Raw genomic sequence first — 26,590 nt, 5'->3', positions numbered from 1 at the left:
TTTCTATTTTACAACAATATTTCAAAATGCAGACATGGACCATTATGAATTTTGGAGAATTGTGGTCACCCAGGAAAGATTTGTTGGTTTATATCTGTGGTGTTCACAAAAGAGTTTGCACCGTGTATTGTAGACAGTCAGATGAGTGCGACTTCATTCAATTACACTTTCTAACCTTGAAACGCTTTGGTTTAACTTAACCTACTTGGCAAATTGCAATGGCAGAGTTTGCGCGTTGTTGGGAGCTTTGCTGCAACCATTTTTTTTCTTTATAATTTAAACAGGGATTTCGTAGCAAATAGTTTCTTCGTGAAGTAATGCAGATGGGGAATTAGAAATTATCATGGGCACGGCTTTAATCAGCGTTGAGCGGGATAGACTCTGGAGGCATGCAGGGTTTAACCATTGAAGAACCAACGCTGCAGTCACCGTACGTTTAAGTAGGGCAGTTTGCCTGCTTTATGGTTGAATCAGGAAACTATGCGTCAATAAGTTTTGAATGTAAATTCATAATATTTGTATGATCAAGGGATGCAGAGCTGAATTATATGATCTCTAGGCCTCGCAATCCTTGAATATTTTTTTTCTTCGCTATACGGCACATGAGGGTTTCTGGAGAATGGGGTACCTTCTTCATCTAAGTAGTTATCACCTATAAAATTATTCAGGTGGAATAATAATCCAATACACTGTTGGAATCTAAATACAACAGCAGCAGCAATAATATAATGATAATAATAATAGTGGTAGTAATAATAATAGCATATTTATTTTTGTAGACAACGTCGTTCCTCATTTCACACAAAAAAAAAGGACAAAACAGCTTGTCAGTTGACAGTAAGTACTATATTGTGACTCACACCTGTTCATTTTTTGTGTGGTGCATATATGGTTTTCACATAGATAAACATTAAAGAGTAATTTTTCATAGACATTTTAATTACTAAAATCTGTTTTATTTTATTTGACTGTTATAGACAGGCAGAAGATAATGATTGACCTCATCTCACGCATTCATATATTGCGCATTTATTTTCAGTTTAACTTTGGCACACATTCATGCTACCTAAAACCTCTTACTTACTGGTGTGGGCTGAATCCACTGTCCTGAAGTTGCAGGGGTAAGCGCGCTTGTCAGCCAGGATACCTGCCATTTCTTTTCCCTTTCTGACATTGATGAGTTATGCAATTATTCCCCTGTCTCCGTTCTTTCTATGTCAATACCAGTGCTTTATTTATTCGGTGATAATAAGATGTTGATCTAATGCAGTTAGACATTGGTGCCACAGGATAGTTGCCATCTGTACTGATGACATCTGTCACCAATGAGCAAGCTTTCTCTGAGCTGCCTATCTCTGCTGCTCACGGAGATGAACTAAGGTGATCTGAGACACAGTTTGCGTCTCAGGTCTAATGACTGCCATGTGGTTTGCATTAATATAGTTTTAATAAGAGAGGGTTTTGAGGAATGGAAAACATGTTCTGTGATTTTGATAATGTATGACTGTAAGAAGGTTCAGAAATAGAGAAAAGCAGTGATACTATCAAAATCAATCAAACTAACAAAGTTTGAACATATTGTTGGTGAATGGATCAGAAAACTAAAGTCATATGTCAAAGAAAATCTCTTGTTCCATATCTTCTTCCCTAGACTTGCCTTGGAGTATTTTCCACAGTACACAGCTAAGAAGGAGGCATGGGGACGGGCATTATGATTATCCCACCACACTAATAACTTTTTTATTATCTATAATGGAAGAAGACATCACATTACCTGTGCGTATTCTGGGGTCCTTTATGTAACTTAAGAAAAAGTTTCTTTGCAATATAGCATGCTAGAATATTGCAGAATTTTGTTTTACATTTCTAATGTAAGGCACAGTATGATGTCATTTCTTTGCACTTTAAGAAAAAAAACTGCAAGGCAGCTTTTTTCTACGAACTGTTTATATCGTGGTTTGCAAAAGTGATAATTGCCAAGTTCTACTTGGACCAACAAAATATAATGAATTCATTTTCTTTGATGGAATACATATTCTAAAACCTTGCATCTCATATGCTCACATAATTGTATTAGCAAACTGCAAGATTACGGCATTATGAAAAAAGGACACCACTCCCATTGCATTAGTCTCAGAATAAAAAAAAAATACTTTCAATGAAATGAAAAACAAATAAATAAATATAAAGAAATCAACTTCTAAGCTGCTTCCAAAATGGTATTCATCAAGGAAAACCGATTTCAGTTTCTGGTTATGTGCAATGAATACTCTATCAGGGGTGTTGTATAGGTGCTCGAGTCCCAAGTACTTGAAAATTACTGCCTTGAAACCAGGGACTCAAGCACCTTGTAGCTCACGTGGCTGCTGCTCATGCTTGAATTCGAATGTGATATCAGACAAGCAGCCATACAGAGGGAATGGGGAGGTGGGGTGGGGGGTGGGACTTGGGAGTAGGAATACAGTTTTAGGTTTAAGAACTGGGAAGGAAATGTTAGGATTAGGGAGTAAGAGGAGGATTTTAGAGTTGGAGAATGGGAGGGAAGTTTTAGATTTAGTGAACAAGATGGGAATTGTAGAGCTGAGGGACTGAAAGAGGAATTTAGGTTTTGGGAGTTGATTTGGAGTTTAGGGTTAGGGAGTGATCAAGGACTTTAGACATAAGGAGGAGTGTAGGAATTTTAGATTTAGGGAGTGATCAGGTTCTTTAGAGTGGAGGTTTTGGGTAAGGGACAGAGGAGTCAGGTTGGGAACTTGGTGGCAGTTTTAGAGTTAGGGTTTAGGTTCTGGTAAGGTTATATAATGTACAGAAGGAAATGTTGGGAGTGCTATATAGAAATGGGGGATCAGGCTAGTTGGTGTTCAAGCACTTGCTTTTCAAGCAAATGGCATTGAACAGGTGTGTCATGACCACTAGCATGTCAGCACCAGTAATAGATCAATCTGTCAGTGTGTGATGTCAGTGAATTGTACAACTACTCGAGAAAATAAGAAATTTAATGTATAATTGTAATTAGCTGAAGCAGCACAGATTCAAGATGGCAACAAATTATTTATTTTTCATTTTTGTGGTATGTAAAAATATCAGATGCTGCCTTTGCATGTAATTATATCCTTAAGCTTTCATATTACAAAAAAATAGCACACTCTGTTTATCCTTAAAAAAAGCTTACCTGGACAGTTCTCCTATTTTTTTAATTAACAGCCTGAAATGAGATCTAAGTATAAACTTCATCTGCAGCACATAAGGTTAACATAATAGGACTGTTTGCCTTTATTCTATACCTGTCTGGTATGTTGTAGATCTTCATAATAGCACTTCAATTATCACACTGTAAGAAAGCAGGAAGTCACTCCGTTGTCTTTGATTTAATTTCTTCTGAATGCTGTTCCATGTGTCCTGCCCATAATATGTAATGGCTACTTTATTGTATCACCCTACCCACTAGTACACACCTACCCTCTTTCTTGTGTGTGTCTTTACCATCGTTTCCTTAATACGTTTCCTTTTTGAACTTTTTGAAGGGTTGCTTTCTATAATTTTGTTGATTTTTTGGAGTATTTAAAAGCATATTCCTCCATCCCCCAGAAGATAAATATAGTAAGAATGTTTTATTTTTCACATAATATGTAATGCAGAACCAGCACAAGATTCATTGTTGTGGACTAGACTGTCTCTGCACTTTTTTTTCTTGCTGTAGTGCTGTCTACAGATGTAAAGAGTGCTTCAGATGATTACTACCAATTGTTCAAGATACAGTGTTCTGTTCTGTAACAGCTTTTTCTTTTTCTTCTGTCTGTATCTCTTCTGCCAGAATGTATCCTGTAGCATAGCTTTATATCTTTTGAAAGTTTTAATTCTCTTAAGTTATCTGAGATGGCTATTACCATCTTAGTTTCCAGAGCTGTTGGCATGAGTAGCTACCCTTCCTTTCTCAAAATGTTCTCCTTCTCATATATGTTATGAACACTAAGTATGAATTGTCCTGTTCTTGACATTTTTTTTCATCTTTTCAACATTATATCCCATTACAGTCTGTTTTGTAGATTATCAGGAGACTTGTAGTTAGAAATAACCTTGATATACCACATAGGTTTAATACCAGAAAAAGAAAATGCTGAAATGCTTCAGTAGTAACTACTGCCTCACTCTTTTTGGAGTGGACTTCATATATTTGTGACTCCTGTCTTCTAATGTCTTACATGTTACCTCTGCAGCCATTGTATTACAGTTTTGCATGTATCTATTTTTGTCTGTGTATATTATTTCTTCCTTTTTTAATATAGAAACCGTTTTAGCTAGAAAACACATTCCTTTCAGAGGAGAGGTCTAAAAGTTTAAGAAAGTTTTGTAAGTTCTTGGTGTTGCACCATATGCATGTCAGAGCATATAATGTTGAAACCCGAGACCTCAACTTTGCAGGCCAAAAATCAGTCTAGGGTATTAGCTCAGGGAGTTCATGTCCAAGTACTGTTTCTTCAGATATGAGATATTCAAACAAGCATTTGCACATTAATTTATGTTTTTTTTGGGGGGGATCTCTAATGCCCCCAGCAGGGTGTCATCTCATCTGAATGTCATAACATCACTGGTATCAGAACAGTTCAAGGTCAGTAAGATCTTCTGCTACAGCTTTCTTTTTCAGCCAAAGGCATTTGTCCAGTTGCTCTTAATCATACAGTTCACCACCAGGCTGAATGGTGTTTCCTGTCAACAATTTAGTCACAGTGCTTTGCTGTCTCTTTATTTACTGTCATTTGATGATGTAATATGTACTTTAGTTAAGTCAAGTCTTAAGTCTGATACCTGTTCACTATTTTCTTGGTCAGCAGGTCAAAGAAATATACCATGATTTTCCCACTGGGAACCCAGAATGTTTGGAATGTATGCTTTTTAGCCTTATCATACTGTACAGCCTTTTTGAATCAAAATAACTCTTATTGTTTATTTTCATATGATGAGACATTACATTTAATGATATAACTTTAGACTTTGAAGTACTGCTGCACTTGTTAAGATTAAGGTGAACATTATTGTTTTGTTGAATTTAGAAACTAATGCAGATATGATTTTTTAAAAAAATATTTGCCAGTTATATGAATTATCTTGCTGTAATCTTCTTAAAGAAGACCTTGAATGATCCCAGCATAACATATTTTGGGTGTCTCCTTTTATCCTGAAGAGCAGTTTCAGGTCTTATTTAGAAAAAAGCACAAGCCCCTATTCCTTTTTCCACTGTGCAAACTATGACACTGTAGGTAGCACATAACACGCGCGCACACACACACACACACACACACACACACACACACACACACACACACACACACACACACACACACACACACACACACACACACACACTTACATACAGATGGTCCCACACCTATCTCCCTATGTGGTGGATTTAAATTGAGTATATTTTGTGGCATATGTGAGACAATGGCAATGAATTCTAACTTGAGGTTGGGAGGGTGGCCTAATGGTTAAGGTGTTTGCCTTACAAACACAAGGTGCAGGGTTTGAGTCTCACAAGGGATAATTAGCTAGGCTTAAAATGGCTCGCAAGGGCAGTTAGCTTAGTACGAACCTATGAACTTACCTGCCCCTCATCTAAGCTCACAAAATGCAATGGAAGCAGAGAACAGGTTGGAGTCAGGGGCTGGTACTGAAAGATGAGGATTAGCACACTTAGTCCTCAGTTTAATAGCTCCTAATGTTTGAGTCAGTCTTTCTGGAGTGACATGTCAAGGTAGCACCCATTTATAGTCTGAACTTAATATTGAGAACCTTCATTTTGTAGTTTAGATACACCATGGAGGCTTTCCCACTGTTGTTTTCAAACTGGGATCTTAGTTTGATCATATCCTAGAACTCATACTGTGCGTGTTGATTTTTAAAGGATGCATTTAACTTGGATGGTGATTGTGACATTTGTGTAATTTAGGGATATTATTATTATTATTATTATTATTATTATTATTATCTGATTTTAATCCGAAAATAATAGGAGTCATAAGTGGATGATATCATTTAAAATTAAGTGTCTTTATAATTACATTGCAGAACCATGCATTTTGTGGATGTTTTAAATATATGCACTAGCCCTGACACATAATTAAGTATAGAAAGGTATGTATGGATTTGACAGTGATAAGGGCATTGTCCCCAATGTGGCTATTTACATTCAGAGCAGGAAATAAAGAACTATGCAGCTGGGAAATATGTCTAGGAAACACTTTTTGACTGGATTGGAAACAATTATAATGATTACAATGAATAGTAACCCAGAGACATGTATATGAAATGGCTTAAAGTGTTTCTTTTGTTTACCATATAATTCTTTGGCAGTCTACCCACTGCCCCACATCCATCTCAGGGTCTTCCAGCCACAGTACTAATCTCCCTGGACTTTCTAAATTTGTATGGCTGGTATTGGTGCTGAACTAAAGGGCATCCTGGAGGTATGTATGACTGCATCTAAGGGGTGAGATATTTTTCTTTCCTTTATGACCTACCCATTCTCCATTCCTTCCCCTACATTCATCCACCTTGTCTGAGGCTTACTCCCTGATTACATCACACCTCCTCTCAAGGAGCATCATCAGTGAGACCCCTCCCTCCTAGGATAGGCTAACCTATCCCTCTGTCCCTCATCCCTCTATGCCAGCATTTCAGAAGCCCATGGTACTAATTGAACTCAAGTTACCTGAGCCATAGTTATGTCTTTATCCCTTTATGCCATGGATCTGGCATCAAATAATTTAACATTAAGCAAGCAATATAAAAAAATAGTAAACATGGCTGATGGTGCTCTGAGATATAGAGGTTAGAAAACTACTATAACTCTATGTAGGCAATTCATGGAAGCTATCTAGGGTATTATGCATGGACCTTAAGACTTTCTCAGATACTCCTACAGTAGGATGTGTTAATATTAAGACATCCTCAGACACATCTAGAATGCTGTGTGTTGATCTAAAGACCTCCAAAGAAATACTTGGGGGACATTCACAGACATCATTGACTATAGAGTAGGGATTGTGTGCTACAGAATGTTGCCCTAAAGCCCTCTGCTACTGACAGTATACACTAAACAAAGGAGAAAAGCTTAGAGCATGGTCATCCTTCATTGTGCACCAGTAATACACAAACACCTAACTTCTATGCAATTGAACCCATCCCTGATAGTCTGTAATTCACAAACCCTCAACATTGCAGTACTGACTGGTACAAAAGATGTAACCTACTGGCTGGTACCAAGATGAGTAATCTATGGCAGAGCCACAGTAGACTGCAGAACGTTGCTGCACTTCATCACACCAGTTCCCTTCCTCTGCCAGTATGTTGCTTGTAAAATGCTGAGTAACAGATATAAGACAGAGAACTATCTAAGTGGAATGCCAGTCCTTTGCAGATGCATCCTCTCTCATCCACTTCATGCACACCTATCAGAAACTTCTAGAGGTTCACCAATCCATCTTTGGCATCTGTTTGAGATGTGGAAGGAAACCTAGAATACTTGTCGAAATCACAGGGAGGTTGTATACAGACTCAATGCAGCAGGCACTCCAGCTTGGAATTGAGCTGAACAACCAAGTGCCATGAGGCAGCAGTGCTAACAGTGCTAAACCAGACACATTGTTTTGCAAAAAGCAATCTTATTTACAAATGATATGATAGAAGAGCGAAAAGGAGAAGAAATTTGGAACAAGATGAAACATAACTGCAGCCATCATGTTGAATTGCTTCTAGATGTTATAAATGAGAACATCATTCATAAAATAAAATATTCACTCTAATTATATAATCATCATTATATAATTATACTACACCAGAAGCTACTCTTTTGAGATTTAATATGAATGATGCATGGTATACTATGCTTTGTTTCATTTAATAATGATAATTTGTACAAAGTTAGACTGAGCTCTATAGACTACACTCTTGTTGCTATGGTCTACTGTATTCCAATATGTGTGACTAAGATTTGTGTCATATAAACCCAAATGAAATCAGAAACCGGATGCATGTTTGCATGTTTCAATTTTCTAGTTATACATTTCCTAACCAGAGCAGGCAGTGACCATAATGGTTAATGTTGTAGCAATTTACTTTTGCTGTGATTGAAGCAGTAAAGAAAATAAGTCATCTGGCTACTGTGAATGAGGAATTTCAGATCTGTACGTTGAAGTGCTTTGATTGTAACCAGAACGTACTTAATGCATGTCATTCATAAAGCTTGTACTTCTATGTAAAATCTAGTGGGAGAACACTGTTCTCATTGATTACCTACAGCTGAAGAAAACATGTTGAATAAATTATGGGAGGTTCAGAAAGTCTGAATGTAAACATTTCCAAGTGTTCTTTTTTTCTGTAAGGAGATGACGTAATATCATATTGAGAAGAAATAATTACTTGTTTGTGCAGAAGTGTAGCTGGAGTAGAAAGTTCAGACTAATATGCAGACAGTAGTTATATGTAACAAACTAGTCTAATCTGTTATTATTTTATAAAGAATTGACCAAATTCTGTTATCTGCTAATATACCCTAATGAACTTCAGCCATGTTTAAAATACATTTGAGGATCGATGCTTTCAAATGCTACATCATAGTACTGATGTAAGTAATACCAAACTATCCAACCCAGCATGCACACAGACAGTCCTTGGGGGAAGGGTCAACTTAGCTTCGCACCACACAGAAGTGGGTACTGAAAAGCACTTGTGCAACATGACAACAGAGAAGCCTTTATTTATGTTTTCATCCCATTTTAATAATATATCCCTGGCTAGAGGGAAAGTCCTATCTAGCCATAACAATGATTCACAAGCAACATTAATATCTTCGACATTCTGGATTTCAAAGGGAGTGTTTGAAGTTCAGTATGGAGAGAGCAATACAGGAAAAGCATGCCTGAGCATTTATGTTTTGCCAAAAATGTTTTACAAAACATACAGCAAAATGAAAATGCTGTTATTCGGGTCCGGTGTTTATGTTTGCATGGTCTTATCAGACTTCAGTCCCATAAGAAAAAGATCTGGAAACATCACAGTAAGCTAGCTTCTTGCTTTACCAAAGAAAGATCCTCATTTCTAACATATTCATCTTTTACTAAAAAATGTCCTATATACTTCAAACTACTGATGTCACCATTATGACTCTGATTTACTACATGTATGATAACTACATTTGCTGAATCATAGAAGCAAAAAGATCATATTAGTGCACATTTATGTCTTGAACGCAAGACCTCCAGTCATACCTCTGCACCTCTTAGTACAAGAAATCTGGACAAAGTCTAAAATAATGGGGTGACAAAGGCCCAAAGATAGGGACAAATTTTAAGCATTGCTCTTGCAAACTTAGAAAGTTGCTAGAATAACAGGATTTGTGTTTACATTAATTTTATGAAAGATATGAAGTCTGAAACTCAAATGTATATCATTATTTAATGATTCAATCTCAGTGACTTACCAGAAAAATCACAGATTTTTAGAGAAATAGGTAAAAAATATGAAGCAAAATTTGGACATTCTGCAAAATTAAGAACAGTTGAGAGGCATGCCTCCAGCATTTTGAGTTGGTGTTATTTCTGTTGAATTAACAGCATCTGGAAAGATCAGTGTTAAATTTTCTCTTTAGCGCCTTATTCTTTTAGCTAAGAAACTCCTACCATAGGGATCAAAGTCAAATAATACATTTAAACCATATCTTATAACTGTATAGATTTTCACAGAATGTCCAGATTTTTGCCTTATATTTTTGGTTTGCTCCTCGTAAAATGTATTATTTTCTAGATTTGTGTGGCAAATCATTGAGGACTGAATTCACTAAATAAGGACGGTCATTTGAGTTTTAGACTCCATATACTGCATAAAATGCATGCTAACACAAATTCTTTTATTCTAGCAACCTTTTTAAGTTTATAAGAGCAATATTTAAAATCTGTCCCTATTTTGGGGCTTTGTCCCCCCATTATTATTGGCTTTGCCAGATTTTTTGTGCTAAGAGATTGAGAGCTATAAACGCACACACACACACACACACACACACACACACACACACACACACACACACACACACACACACGCACACACACACCCAGAAGGCCTTCTCCTTAGGCACTGTTAGAATTAAAGAAGTGAAAAGGAAATATTAACTCTCACTTGTGACCCAGAGCCAAGACTGCCAGCATACCATGATGGAATAAAAGTCTTAATGGAAAACTCATCACCTGTTTTTCCATCACCTCTTGTTGGCTCAGCAGCAATGAAACCTATATGGTAAGCTGGAGGTCTTAAGGCTGAGTCCCAAATAAGAACTAATGTTACCCTTTCATTTCTGTAATTCTAACAGTGCCTCACCAGCTACTCCTATAGTTTAACTACACTCTTAGGTTGCTTTTTTCCCTACTGTAAGATTCCATTACTGTGAAGGTACCCGAAACCTGCTTGTACTTTATAAAACTTTCCTTTCCTCACTTTGATACCAAAGTGAGGGAAAAAACACCCACTTTTTTAAGCTTAACTTCTCACATAAGTTGCAGAGGAATTTGTCTACACCTACATACCACACACAGATAAATTTGTAGTCAGGAGCTCAGGGTAATGTAAACAAGTCAGAGAGATATGAAACTGTTTTCCATTGTCTTCATTGCAGTGAGGAAGAGAACTTACACTGATTCACGACTGTTTCCAATGTAGCCATGCCTTTCATAGCAAAACAGAGCAATTAGATCAATGAAAATTTTACATAAGCAGCATCACAGTATTTAAATGCTAAGCTTTAAACGTTTGTTTTCATTCACACATTGAACTACGGAGGCAAGTGTCTCTCTCTTTCTATATATATATATATATATATATATATATATATATATATATATATATATATATATATATATATGGTTTCACTTAATTTACCTGAAATGCTGAAATTTTGAATTTCAGCATTTCGAGTCCACAAAGCCTAAACTTTAGAATAGCGAAAGTGCATAAGCGCGAATGCGAATATGTCGAATCCACGCTTATGCAGTGACGCTACATTACAAGAAGTGTTTGTTTGGGATGTTTGTGTTCAGACTTTCAAGTGAGTGAGTATATGTGAGCATTTTTGTACCTTATATGTGTGATGTGTGTGTGTGTGTGTGTGTGTGTGTGTGTGTGTGTGTGTGTGTGTGTGTGTGTGTGTGTGTGTGTTTGTGCGAGGGATTGTAGAATGTGTGTGTGTGAGTTTTATTTTTCTCTGTGTGATCTCAGAGTTAGTATATATAAGTAGGGCAGTGTGGGGGTGCAGGGGAGCTTGCCACCCTGCTTTTGTTTAGTGTAAGTATGTGTGGTGTTTTGTTATGCTTATGTTTTTTGTGGTGTAGGTGTTGTGGTTTGTGTGTCATGTATTGTATGCTGTTTGTTCAGGTTTGGGATTTTGGCTTTGTGAGGTTTCGGTGTTGTGATGGTTTTGGTTTCTTGGACTCGAAATGCTGAAATTCGATATTTCAGCATTTTGGGTATAAGAAGTGAAACCATATATAAATATATATATATATATATATATATATATATATATATATATATATATATATATACATGTATATAAAGAGAGAGAGATACACTTGCCTCCATAGTTCAATGTGTGAATGATTCCACCCTGATGTTCACTGCCCCAACACTACAAAAACTCAAAAAAATTACCCAGCAGTCATTTAATGTTATGGAATCTTGGCTAACCAATGCACAACTTATACTTAACCCTAACAAAAACAAAACTCATGCTCTTTTATCTAACTAGAGCTGCAGATGCCCACCCACCATTCAATATCTCATCATTAAACCATACAATTATTTCTCCAGTTTACCAAACAAAATTACTTGGAGTGGTTATTGACAATAATATAAAATTCGACATACACATATCACAAACCATAAAAAAGTTCACAAAAACTAGAAACCTTGTACAGAAATGTATACTTTCTAAGTAAATCTTCAAAGGTCACTATAGCAAGAACCCATCTTATCTGTACAATACTATACACCTCACAAATTCTTACAAACATTAAGAAATCTGACCTAGCAAAACTCAGAACTTGCTATAATAAAAATCACAAAGTTTGCCACAGTAACAAATTTCAGATCCCATCATTGTCTGGCTTTAAAACAACTATCTCGGCTCAAACTACTAAATCTACTTGCTTATAAGCAACTTGTCTTAACTTATCGAATACTAAATCAGTCAGAAAAAATATCAGTACTTCAAAATCTACTAATACACTACACCAATAACAGGGATATTGTGTTCCACAAACAAATCCTTCCTAAATATATCCAAACCTAACAGTGCAACTGGAGTTTCCCTTTACTGCAATTGCATAGTCAAAACATGGAATTCCCTGCCATTAAATATCAGAACAACTATTAACACTTGCAACTAAAATTTTTCAAATCACACCTATCAGAATCATAGACCTGCTCTTGCACAAACCCAGATTAGAAAATGGATGGCTTAAGGCAGCTGAAGCAACACAACCTGTTATTTTTGTATTTGAATAGTATAACGCTATGAAACATATGTGTACTTAACTTGCTTATTTTCTACCTACAATCACAGTATTGCTATTTTTTGTATCCTATCACTGATTGTATCAGTGAAATGTATAATGTGTATTTTCATTTTGTACTTGTATCTAAGATTGAATCAATATTTGTATCTGTATGTTGTATATGTATCCTACGGTTATTTATAAATGTTCAGCTTTTCTCCCTGGGCCTCCACTGAAAAAAGACATTTTGTCCAGTTGGACTTTCCCAGTAAACAAATGTAAAAAAAATAAATAAACTAAAACAAATAAATATAAGATGAGCGAATAACACTAATCCTATTATATGTTAATGGAATGGGAATACACCACCACTTCCTTATGTCTAGCATGACTCATATAAAGCAGACTTGACAATCATTATGGAAAAGAGAAAGGCTTGAAGAAAAATAATATTACATTGATATGTCAAGCCCCATTGCCAGCCATTTTGCAGAAAACATATTAAAATTCTATAAGAAGCTATCAGAGTGATTTTGAGATGTTAAAATAACTCAAGAAACAGAGGAAAGAGTGAAAAAATCGATGTTTTTTGAGTTCTTAGACATAGTTTTTCCTTTAAGGCATCACACTGTCTTGCCATTATGCTAGAGTACATGACATAGACACTACAGATTTCGTATGTTGCATTCTTAGTTTGACAACTGCAGAAAAGAAAAATAAATAAACGTATGTTGGTTTCTACTAGGAGTTTACTTCTGATATCAATGAACAAACACAGTATTGTCCACATTTCCTAAAACCATTAAAATCAATTGATATATTTTTTCCAGCTCACTGCGAGGTAGCATACTGTACAAGTGTTTAACTTAGTACAACAAAATATCAAAATATGCCAGTTTTTGAAAGCAGTCTCGTTCTATATTGATGAGAAATGCGTATTTGAAGCAGCTCTGAGTAGGATGACATGTTCATGTTGTTGCTATGCATCTGCCCTACCTGCCATGCAATACTGTCTTTCAGTTGTTAATGTCTTTGTATCCATGTTAGTCAAGAGTGTCCTGCAATAAATTACTATCATACCCCCTTTTTAATAATTTTTCATATACCTCAAATTTAACCTCTTCATAAGCCTCTCTCCTTCTTTATGTCCCTTTTTGCTCACAAAAGTTTGAAAAAGGGAGGACTTGTTAAAAAAAAATGAGAAGGGTTCATATTTTCCACTGCTAAAAAGATAAAGACTGTGATATCATTTATACCTGAGATATATTCAAGAACCTAATGAACCCGGTTACCAAAGTTCTCATAAAAGTAAATTCCATATTATTATTTTGCAAAGTTAAAAAAAATGCTCTCAAATTCACGAGGGCTGTCTTAGATTTATAGCTAGTTGCTAGGCTTACTGATTTGAGGACCATTGAGGAGTGTGGCCCAAATTCCCAGTTGCCTATAAACACTGTCTGGTTACATGACTTATTCAAAGTCACACGGTAGGCAAGAGAAGGTTCAGTGAATCAAACCCTGTACCACAGGAATTACAGTTCACAACCATAATTCATTGTCCTAACAAAAAGTAACAGGTTGTTAGAAAAAAGTGACCAAAATAACATTACAAAATAAAAATCTACAGTACATCTATATATTTTCTGAAACCAGATAAATAAATTATCATAACTGGGGCAAATTGAGCCCCCCCCCCCCCCCATAACCACACCAACTTTCTGTAAACATCCTTTAATTGATTGTTAATTGTAAGGACAGTTTGTAAGAAGTATAAAAGGTGGAGTTTTTACTGCACTCCTAAGTTTTTTAAAGGATTTATTGTAGATACATGAGAGATATGTTTTTCTTTGCATGCACACTATTATACAGTGTTTATGTTATTTTCCAAATGACATCATAGTTTGGAATCAGCTAACCACAAAAGAGGTTTACAATTTCTGTCAGAGTATAACTCTGATATCAGGAAGGAATATGCTTCTATGAAAGGCATAGCTGCAGAGATTTTTTCAAGTTTTAGTGCTGTCAAAAATATTTAATATAAAATTGTTCTGTTTGTTGTACTGCAATATGGGCAAATGTATGGGATTTGTTTGTATAATACACAAGAGTTGAGAAACGAAAGTAATTTTAATGGCACTTAAGTACCACGTCAGGGACATGAAAAAGTATTGCTTGTCTTGTAAAATGGTATTTGAAGGAAACATCAGTGTATTATTTTTTTTCTGGGGTGGTCGTGTAAGAGTGACACTTGCAGTAACTTTGAAGTAGGTTACCTTATTTGAACCCCTTATAAGAGGTCATAACATGTATAAGGATGGAGATGTAATATAGTTTAGTGGGAGGACTACTACTTTATCAGGAATAAGAGCATATCCCTACAGCTTACATGCCAGCATTACTGCTTGACACTCACTATGAAGAGCGGAAGCTGACTACAAAACAGGAAGGAGGAAATCATGTGCAAGCAAGTATAGTCTGTGCTGTGCCTGATAATGCAGCAAACCCCTTTATGTTTTTATAATTTCTGGTGAGATAAGTTAAAGGTTTAGTGGGCAATACAAACAACAAGGCTTGCAAAAGACAGCTGTGTTTGGTTTTTCAGAATTCATAAATTCTGTAATGTAAATGGAGTCTGTTTAAACTGTTGAAAGACTTGGTTTTTGTTTTCTAACATGAGTGAATTGAGTTTAAAATGTAAAGGTCTGTAAAGCCTGCCTGTTTGGAGTGGAAAGGTAAAGCTTGGACTATGACCCAGGTGATACAACTTCAAATAGTGGCTTGGATGTTGGAACAGCTGAGGGGAGAAGTATAGAAATTAGTGGTTTGTATCAGATTGTCATTTCAGGGGAATAAAAGGTAGTTTCTTGTCAGGTGGTTGTTTCTGTGTAAGTTGCAACTTAAGTGATACCCAATGACAGTAGCCTGAGGAAATGAGGTTAGCTTTCTCAAGCCAGAGATGATAGCTCTTGAAAGGTGCTGTGGGTGAGAGCATGGATATTTGGTAATGAGTGTGAAAGAGACCCCTGCCATAATGCATCTTCCTATGTATGGCATTGGGAAGTGGAGTTTGGTCTTACTAGAAACATTTTGAATGCTAGAGCCTAGCAAGATGCAGGTTGCAAGAGGGACAGCAATCATAAAGTTCTAAGCCTGTAAATAGACTTGAGAGGTTGCCATAATACTTTAGTCTGTGTTGAAAGCCAGAATGATCCAGGCTAGAGGAATAAGAAGTCTTAGCATGGCACTTGCTGCGGATGATGGGGCATGAGCAGAAGCATAAAGTACCCTCCTGACTAACAAACTGACAGACCTATCTAGAAGGTTCTTTCCCCATATTGGAAGGAATCCACTTTGAGGAAAGAAATGGGCTTATGGCCAATTGGGAAAAGGCTTGATTGTCTAAGGCAACAGGGAAAAAAAGATAAATACAAATAACATAGAGGCATGTTAAAGGGGAAATAAACATGTGCTGTTAATAACATCAAATCCTTTTTAACACTTAAACTGTCTGTTTAAATCTAGAATACTCCGGGGGGGGGGGGGGGGGGGTATTGGTCAAATAAGGAAACATGTTTCACTGTTGCCCCATGTTTTCAACCCAAGAACAGAGCTGCATTTGCCTTGTTGTATTAGTGAGTGATGAAGTTATTTTATTCTAGTGAACCATACGTTTTATATCTTGGGAGTCTACATTCCATAAACTAAATGCTCTCTGAAATTCTTTTATAATAATGTAGTGGACAGCTATTTCCAAGATAAGGGAGTGGCATTCAGTGCTAATATGAAGTACGTGCCTCTAACAAAATGTCGCAGTGGGTCTGCGAAAAAATATTTCTTGACTTGAGCTGATAAACTATTGCTTTGGAGGTTGTAAGTATCTCTGCTTTGATGTAAAGTTCTGAGCTGTAATGAAAATATCAATTTCCAAATCAACAAATGGATGAGATGCTTTGTTAGTGTCAAGAATGGCAAAATAATTCTTATGTTTCAGTATAGCAGTTATCAAAAAATCTAGCTTTTGTAACTGTATAGTGTAATTTCTTATAAAGCTGCATTTCAGTTTCTTGTAATCCTGGCCTTCCTCCAAGACTGCTACATGACTTAGGAAGCATGGACTAATAATAAAGGCTTGCTTTCTCAAGGGTCATGAACAGTTTGCATTTTTTAACTTGCTTTCTTTTTACACTAAGCAGTCTGATGAAAGTTTTTTTATATGGCACTTCATCTGCTAGGAGTGTGGGAAGTTGTTACATAGCTCATGTCGGTTCCATATAGGTGACCTATGCTTTTAATTTGCAATGAAGGAAGCATATAAAGCATTTCTAGTAAATGTATGCTGAAGCTTCTGTTTACTTGTGGTTTAAGTGACATCCTCAGCCGTAGATTGGAGCCAGCGTTGAAATGCAATTAATTGTGCAAAATGTAGTCACAAGCTTCATATTGTCAGAAAGTTAAGAATGAAAGAATAAAACTAAGGTACAGGAGTAGTGTAATAGATTGTGCATTGTGGTGAAACCTATAGCTGCTGCTTATTTGTAATACACCAAGATAAATGCATTAGTCCAGTTTTCTATGAGAGGGAATGAAATAGAATAGTGAGGGATCCCCCATCAGAAGATCGAAAGCTCAAAAGACTGAAAATCAAAATATCTAAAACTCAAAATATTGAAAATGGAATTTGCCCTTTCCCCAGTGTTGTGCCATCTTGGAGTTGGTGTATATAATTACTAGGAGGAGGTGTGGGTGGTTATGAGGGGTGCAGGGAGGCTTGCCCCCTGCATTAAAAATATTTTCGATATTTTGAATTTTAGATACTTTTGATTTTCAGTCTTTTGAACTTTCAGTCTTCTGATGTAGACCCGAGAGATGATACATTCTGAAACTGGGAGAACACAAGACGCTTGTTGACACTGGACTGTTTGGGACATGCAGGCTAGCTAAAATTTCTTGTCTGTATTCTATTACCTTGCAAAAGATTTATAGGATGATGATAGTTACTCTGATTCCCTTGACACTTATCTGAAACTAAGTAAACTAACTAATTAACTAGTGAAAGCAATATGACTTTTTTACTTGAATATTGACAGATGTCGGTGTACTAGAATTGTTTCTCAGTTTTTAGTTCAGAAGAAATAAAAAAAAAATTGCCCTTCTCTTTTTCTGCTTTTAGAATGTGAATCTGATGAGAACATGTGGTAGTCTGACTATTTTACTTTTTATTCAACTTCAGTTTTATTTAGGCGTTTGTTTCTCAAGTGCCACAATGATAAAAGTGGATGAAATAAATAACTAAAAGCAAGCAATAATAGAACTATAAAACTGACAATATAGTACAAATGTAAAGCAAAACTGCATAAAATAAGCAACAAAGTCTTGAAAGTAAACAACATGAACAATGTATGCAAGACAAACCAAGACAAGATGAATAAAACAGATCAATACTGGGTGACTGCTGATTGCGTAAACAGAAAAAAAATCAAACGTTAATACAAATAAATAACTTTTAGAGATTGTTTAAAGCCAGAAAGATGTGTGTGCTTAGTAAACCATATTTCATTTATAATTTTATTACACTGAATACTATGTTTCTGTCATTTCAATATTTATTCAATAATAGGTTTTATAAAATATTACAGTCATAAAAATGCTGTTTAGGGACATGAAGAAGATAGTGAGAAAGCACTGTATAATAGTAAGAGAAAAAAGATGAACCTGGAAATTATTAGTGCCCAGCATGAGCCGCATGGCTTGTGTTAGAAAGACCCTTCTACTACAATGTGTCCAGCTGCGATTCAGAAGCACATTAGCTGCGATGAGGTAAGACCACATTATTGACTAATTTCATGTTTCTGGAAATGCATTTACTACTGTGTAGTAACCTGCTGCTTGTGTAGGCAATGGCATTCCTCCCATGTCATTCTCTCTCAAACATACACACACACACACACACACACACACACACACACACACACACACACACACACACACACACACACACACACACACACAAACACCACAGTCTGAATACCTATGTCTACCTTATTTGCCCTCCCATGATTCCCCCACCCACCATGATAGTCTAAGTGCCATTATGGCAGGTATGTATTAGGCCCTGGTTGTCTAGTGTATCCCACCACACATAGATCCCAGTTATGATGTCCGTAGTGTTACTTCAGTTAAACCAGGTGTCTAGTACATCCCCAACCCCCTGATTCCTATACTAGTGTTGTTGCCTTTATAGCACTTTAAGGAGTTATCCCCATTATCTAGCACATCCATCTACCTCTGATCCCCGTACTACCATCGGTGCCATTATGGCACTTTAAAGAGTAATCTCTGAGTGTTTAGTCATCCCCTCCCCTCCCCCACTGTGTTCATGTTGTGCAGTAGAAGAAGGTCTTTCAATGGCACAACCTGGTGAGATTAGTCATGCTGATCTACAAGGCTGAGCGCTTTCTTGGATTGCTCTGCTGTGTATATGCCTTCCTGGAGGCAGTTCTATTGACAGAGCACATGGCTACTTAACATATGCCTCTCCCCACAGAATGCAGTATAGCATTTATTGTGGCCATAGTGCTTCGAGGTTTTGTGTTAAATGGCCGTGCAGCACTGTATAAAGATTGTTACTAAATCAGGGAATGTAGCAGTACATATACGCTTCCTTGTAGACATTGCAGTATGTTATAAAATTCAGATCTAAATCTGATTCAGCATTCCTAGAAAGTCAACAGCCTATGCAGAAAACATGCATTCCATTGGATAACATATGGCATGTTTTATCCTCAGCTTGACCATGAGAAAATGTAGTGAAAAACATCATCTACCTCATACCATGAACAACAAAGAAATATATTTATACAAAAAGTAAATAATTCTGCTTCTAAGGTCAGTGGGAAAAATCACTCCTGGCTTGACCAAAACAGTGACAAATGCTCACATCACAAAGTCATCCACATTTCTTTATTTCTCACTTTAGAAACACCTTTTCTCTCCACTGATAACAGTCTGCTGATATAACCATCACCTTTACTTGCCCTTCTGTATCTGATTGAGGAATACCCTTAGGCCTACTAAATCAACATGAGCTTCTAGTATTTTCCTCTTTTATTGTCCCGGAGCTTCTTTGTGTTTTTCAGATCCCTTGTGTGGCACATCTTTTCATGAGCTTTCACAATAGTGCAGTGATGTTACTGAAGTCTTGAAGCTGAATCCTTTCTTAGTAAACATCACAGCAGTTTTTTATTGGTAAGCACTGCCATGCCGCGTCTATATCAGCATTTCGAAAATTGAATAGTTCGAATCACTAAATGTCGAACTAACATGATCGAACTATGCAATTTTCAAAAAAAAAAAAAGAAATAACTGGTGTAGACAGGGAGGCATACTCCCCTTCAGCCCCTGCTACTTAAATATACCAACTCTGAGACCGCACTACATTGAGGTAAATGGAAATCTCCCCTTATGGAGATTTCCATTTACCCATTCGACATTCTGCACTTTTGGCATTCTCGATGCGACAATATCAAATTCAATATTGTCAGCATTCCAGATGGTGATAGGAAACTGCCATGGCCATGCCTGTTGTTGACTTCAGCTTAGCCAGCTGACATCTTCTTACCAGAGAATGTAAAATCATAAAATTCAAGTACTTTTGTCAAATTCCTGTTATTGCATCTGGTCATTTCCAGTCAATTTGCTGAACACATCTCTTCCTATAGATTATTATATCCCCCATGAAGTTCCTTACATTCCTTATTATTTATATAACCTACTGTATCACATGCTTGAATATCTCTAATATTGACCTCGCACTAAACAGTACTATATTATTTATTTGTTTATGTGGTTTTCATGACTGAGTAGGGAGGGTTGTCTTAGGGCTGTTTTCAGTCATGGCCTGACTGTGACATATCAAGAGATTTTTTTTTTATATCCTTCTTTTGTGTAAGTGTTGAAAAGGCAAAGATAAATTAAATTTCTGAAGTAGCACAAGCTGGTGGTAACTTGATTCTGTGCCCAGTTTGCTAAATATCTTTTGTTCCATTAATTTTGCATATTATATTTTCTACTTCTGGTATTACATCTCTTATCCGCTCTCTTCCATAGGTGGATTAGTAGGCTAACACCATTCCAAATCTTATTCCTACCTCATCAGGCTTCTGAACTACGCAACACAAAGTAACTGTGGTTCAGGAGCTGTGAATGTGAGTGAGGCACAAGGTGCAGGATCAGAAACCTTTGCAGACAAACTGATCTTCTCCAACGTTTTTAGCATCTGTCCTGCTTTCTCTGAGTTTGTAAATGGTTTCTTCTGTGAGACTGTGTGGAAGGTCTTATCTTAGGGGTTGCATGTAACAAATATTAATAAGTATTTAACTACCCCTTTATTGCAGACAAGTTGCAGTGTTCCTTAAATATTTTGTCAGGCTTGTTTCTTTTGTTACTGCAGTTTATTTTGGCTTTATTTGTTTTATGCTGATGATATATCAATAGATATAAGTCAAAACCATCAAAGTATGTGGAAAATAGCTTGTGTGACATTGGACTCAAAACAGCCTTTCATAAGTAGAGGCTTTTTTGAGTTTTATATATATATATATATATATATATATATATATATATATATATATATATGTGTGTGTGTGTGTGTGTGTGTGTGCGCACGTGCGCGCACAAGTATATTTATATATATATATATATATATATATATAGGTTCATAGGTTCATAATTAAGTAGTAGGTTGTCTGCCCGAGGGCATATGTAAGCCTAGCCAGAATATGTTGGCTTTCGATGCCCCCTTAGATTAGTTTCCTTTGCCTCTGTCCAGCAGAGCCCTTAGTTCCCTGTGTCTCTGTCCAGCAGAGCCACTGCAGTGATCCCCGGGGTAAATTTTATGTTTCCCAGCCACTCGTCAAGGTTTCTCTTGAAGAGTGTAAGTGAGGGGCTCTGCCTAATGTCGATTGGAATCCTGTTCCAAAGTATGGGGAGTCTCTGGGACAGGAATCTATCCCTTCAGCAAGTCCTATTTATCATTATGGTGAGGTTTAGATAACTAGAGCGTGTGGCTCTCAGGGATTTGTTTTTTTTTAGGTGGAGCATGTCCATCAATTCTGGGTTGGACATGGCCTTGTATGTCAGGCAGAGATCACCTCTGAGTAGATGGTATGCAACCGAGTACAGCTGGAGTTTCTTCAGTCGGGCTGCATAGGGCATCTGTTTGAGGCCAGAAATTTTCTTGGTGAGGTACTTCTATGGTCTTTCCAGCTGTTGCAGGTGTCTTGTAAGGTACATCCCAAATGGGGTGTTGTACTTTATGATGGGTCTGATGAGTGATGAGTAGAGGGGCACAATAGCCTCTTTTGTTCTAGATGTGAACCCTTTTGTGATTAGGTGGGCCACATAGAAGGATTTTCTAACCACCTTGGCAATATGATTATCAATGGAGAGATTACTATCTACTTGGGTCCCCAGATCCCTTATTTCATTTTCTGCATTTAGGGGACTACCACGTATGTGGTAGTTCATAAGTACTGTGTTTTTTCCAAAGGGGATGATTATGCACTTTTTGGCATTTAGCTTGAGGCCATGGTTTTGACACCAGGTGTCTGTCTCAGTGAGACCCTTCTGGAGGATGTCTGTATCAGCCAAAGCGTCAGTTATGGCCCCCAGTTTGCAGTCGTCTGCAAACTTGGTCAGCCAAAGTCCTCCTGTGCTTGCCTGTACCTCTGAGAAGTATATACCGAACAGAAGGGGTCTCAGGACTGAGCCCTGGGGGACACCACTTGTTACTGGTTTAGAGTCAGACCTAGAGCCTGCAACTCTCACCGTGTGGGTTCTATCCATGAGCCAATTGGCAACCCATCTTGTGACGTAGGGGTTTATATTCAGGCTGGTGAGCTTGTCTATAATACCAGAATGGGGAATGATGTCGAAAGCCTTTGTGAGGTCTAGGTAGACTGTGTGGACCTTCTTTCCCTCATCTAAAGCCTTGGTAACTGTCTCAAAGATGTCCACCAGGATTAGGAGGCATGATCTGCCCTTAATAAAGCCAGACTGGATAGGGTCCAATGTTTGGAGGTTCCCAATGTCTCTGTTAATGAGTTCCATGATAATGTGCTCCATAGCCTTGCAGACCAGACTAGTTAAGCTTATTGGGCAATAGTTCCTGGGGTCTGTTGTGGCTCCACCTTTGTGGAGTGGGATAACTGTTGCTGTGTGCCACTCTATGGGTACGTAGCCTGTAGAGAGACTGAGTTTGAACAGTGTGTTTAGGTGAGGGGTTAGTTAATTTTGGAGTTCGTGTAAGACACAGCCTGGGACACCGTCCGGTCCCACTGAAGCTGTGTTTTTGGCTTTGGATAGGGCTGTTTTAACCTGTGTGTCAGTGATTGCTGGGACTCTACATTCTTCTTGTATGGTTATGGGCCCCTTAGGGGGTGAGAGGGGAGTGAAGTTTGCACTAAACCTGTCTGCCAGAATGTTGGCAATATCAGTCGGTTCAGTGTATTTTGTGCCAATCTGCAGTAACTCAGAGCAGATCTGAGAGTTTCCACTTAGGTTCTTGACATAGCTAAAGAACTCTTTGTGGTTATCTTCGGAGTCCTTGGCAATTTTTCTTTCGAAGCTAGCCATGGATGATTTTATGAGGGGGTCATAGTTTCTAGCTGATACTGATCAGGGATGTCTTTCCTTCTTGGGATTTTACTCTTTTCTGTACTAGTTTCCTCCTTCTGTTGTATAGCTTGTTTAAGGCAGGGGTCCACCAGACTGGTTTCCTTTTCTTGGAGGAGTGAGTCTTGGTTTGGCTTGGGATAGCACGATCCATGCATGCTTGCAGGTACTCATAGAGTGCCTTTGTAAGGGATTCAGCTGCTTGGACAGCTTTGTCCTTTAGCATGGGGGCTGTGAACCTTTCCACCTCGGTCTTAAGTAACGTGAAGTTTGCTTTTGAAAAGTTTTTCATGGTGGTTTCCTTGATTGGGGGTGGGGGGTGGAATGTGGATATCCAGAGTGATTAGTCTATGGTCTGATCTAACCAGTGAGGGGTTGACCTCTGGCGTAGAACACCAGTCGCCCATGTTGGTGATGACCAGGTCCAATATGATGTCACCTCTGGTGGGGGTGTTTACCAGTTGATCCAAGGCGTTCGAGTTTATAAATTCTAGGAAGCGTTGGGCAAGGGAGTTAGTTGTTGAATAGTTCTCCCAGTTAATGTTTGGGTAATTGAAATCACCCAATATTAGGCCATTTGGTAGGACCTTCATATTTTCCAGTGTCTCCAGAGACACGGAATGGGGTCCTGGGTCATGGTGGGTAATCTGTAGCAAGCTACAATTTGAAATGCAGTTTTGCCCATTGTTAGTTGCACATGGATGATCTCTGAGGCATTGTGCTGCGCCACTAACCTGGAGGTGTGGGTATCCTTGATGAATATGGATATACCCCGCCTTTTGTGTTTCGGTCCAGGTTCTGTGGCCAAAAAGTATGTATCAGTTATAGCCTGGTAGTGTTGGGGGTGCTCTCTGGAGCCGTAAACCAGGTTTCTGTTACTGCACAGATATCAATGTTCTCCATACTGAGTTGTGCCCCGAGTGCATGCATTTTGAGGTTTAGACTTCTGGTGTTGAGTAGCATTACCCTTAGTTTTTGGTTACTTGTGCTATTTATGGTGGTGGGTTTGTCTTTTGAGCCTTTCCTAAAAAAGGCACTATAGGGGCTGCAAAAGCCTTGGCCAGTATTCGAAAGCCTAAGGGTGACAGGTGCAAGCCATCTCTTGCAAAGCACTTTCGCTTGTCGAGCATGTCATCCCAGGCGGACAGATACTGGATCCCCTTTGAATGACACCAGAAACTTAGCCAATTGTTAAAATTGATAATTTTATTCTTTATACTGTGGCATCATTCTTGGTGAGGGCAGGGTGCTACTCAGTGTCAGGGTCATACCGGCTTGGGCTACGTGATCAGAGAGCTCTTCCATGTCTCTTTTCATGTAGTCCAGGGAGGTACCTCTCAGATCATTCACACCAACATGGACAATGACAGAGTCGTATTTATACTTGTTCTGGAGCGACCTGAGTGCTTGTGTTATGTGGCAGATCCTGGCGTCTGACAGGCAGCTAACTGTAACCTTCTCCTTGTCCAGTCTAGTTAGTGGGACATCAGTGTGCCTTACTATAGAGTTGCCTATTACTAGTGTGTTGGGTATGTTATTTTGCCTTAAGGGCTGTGATTGCATGGCACACTGATTATGTGAAGTATGTATTTCATGGTTTGTGATGGGGTGTGAAGGTTGCTTGGGTGTCTGCTTTTGAGGTCTCTGTTGCTTTTGCAGATTTTTATTTAGAACCTCTGAGTATGTTTTCGTGTATTTATGTGTGTTATTTGCCTGTGTTGGTTTAGTAGGCCTATGTGAAACTGGTGGTGTGTTGCAAATATTTTCCTTCTCCTCTTGACTGTCAGTTCCAGTCTTTGGTTTTGAGAGCTTTGCCTCCAGTTTGGTTGTATAATTGCATCTCTCACATATATTAGTGTTTGGTGGTAGGAGGAGAGGGTTGTCTGTGTACATGACACAGTTGTAACATTGCCTCAAAATGCACAGATTCACCAGCTGGACTAGAGAGTACACTTGTAACTGCCCTTTGGACATGCCTGAATAGGTAAAGTGAGCTGTTTTACTGATTAGCTGGTAGAGACAAATAGGCAGCCTTGTCCTTCTGGACAGTATAGGGAGGGGTCTAGTGCTACGGTTAATTAGTGCTTGCTATGAGTTTTGAGCAAGTGCTGGGCTGTGGAATGAATGGTTTCAGTGCTTAAGTTGAAAGTTTGTCTAGTTCCAATGGAAAAATTGAAGAGTAGACTTAGTGGAGCCGGGAATAGTTTAACCCTAGCTATCCGGTGGTGCTTAGTGTGCAAAACCGCAAATGCATTTTTTATAGCAGGGAAATGAAAGAGATAGAAATTAGCCCAAGATGGCCAATAAACTACTAACTTCTGGGCTGAAACCATTCCTCCAGGGTCAGATAGGCTGCTCAAAGCTCCCCTCTCTCACAGGTGAACAGAGAAACTTCCTTCTATCCAAGTAAGGTATGGGCAACACAGAAACTTGTAACACAGCCTTGAATTCAGCAGTAACCTGAAAACTGGACTATACTAGTTCAGAAAGGCAGGAAACAAGTATATATATATATATATATATATTTTTCAGAAAATAAAGCAGATACAATACAAAAAAAAACTTTAAATGCACAGAAATGGCTATCGCAGTTTAGTGTGTATCCTACAACAGTTAAACAGATTATTTAAACACAAAAATGACTTAGTTCAAGTGCAGGCAGCAAATACGTACAATATGTAGCATAAACAAGCTTTTTAAATCACAGAAACGCTAAAAAATTGGCGTTTTAGGCAGAATTAGTTAAAGACAGCAAGAAAATGCGGAAAAATGATACTTAATCACTCCAAATTCTCTTTTTTGTCTCTCTGCTGCTGTATAGCTCTGCAGGACACATGGCAGGCACTCGCTGAGCTGAATGCAAGCACAAAAAACTGCACAAATGCGGTTTTTATAGCAGGGAAATGAAAGATAGAAATTAGCCCAAAATGGCCAATAAACTACTAACTTCTGGGCTACAGCAAACAAGGCACACACATTTCAGAAAGAAACAGTTCAAATAACAGGCACAGTAAGCCTTTAACCAGAAATTCCCAGCTCAGAAGGGCAGGATCTAGCCTCTCCTCCCACAAGAGTGCAGACCACAAACCTTCTTAATGTAAAATAACTGGCCTGAAGCCCAAGTGCTTAAACCAGAACTAATGCACTTTTAGAATAACAGACACTGAGCCTTCAATCAGCAATTCCCAACTTAGAAGGATGTAAGCACTTGTCCTGCCACAACAATGCAGTCCACAAACCTTCTTAATGTAAAACAACTGGTCTGAAGCCAAAGTGCTTAAACCAAAAGGCTTAGAATAACAGTTACAATTTAATCAGGCTACTACCAAGCAGTAATAACTGCAGCAGAATAATACAATTGAGTACTTTCAAGAAACACA

The 26,590-nt window shown here is 37.9% G+C and overlaps 1 protein-coding gene across 1 annotated transcript in view; it reads left to right on the top strand.

The window, feature by feature from the left end:
• Nucleotides 1-26,590, top strand: part of ITGA1 (integrin subunit alpha 1) — a 2,125,719-nt gene that overhangs the window by 941 nt on the left and 2,098,188 nt on the right. The window lies entirely within an intron of this gene.

This window comes from Protopterus annectens, chromosome 1.part1 (genome assembly GCF_019279795.1).
Source record: "Protopterus annectens isolate FY-2018-M chromosome 1.part1, PAN1.0, whole genome shotgun sequence".
In the NCBI taxonomy this organism is placed as follows: domain Eukaryota; kingdom Metazoa; phylum Chordata; order Ceratodontiformes; family Protopteridae; genus Protopterus; species Protopterus annectens.
This window is presented reverse-complemented; position numbering and strand designations above follow the sequence as displayed.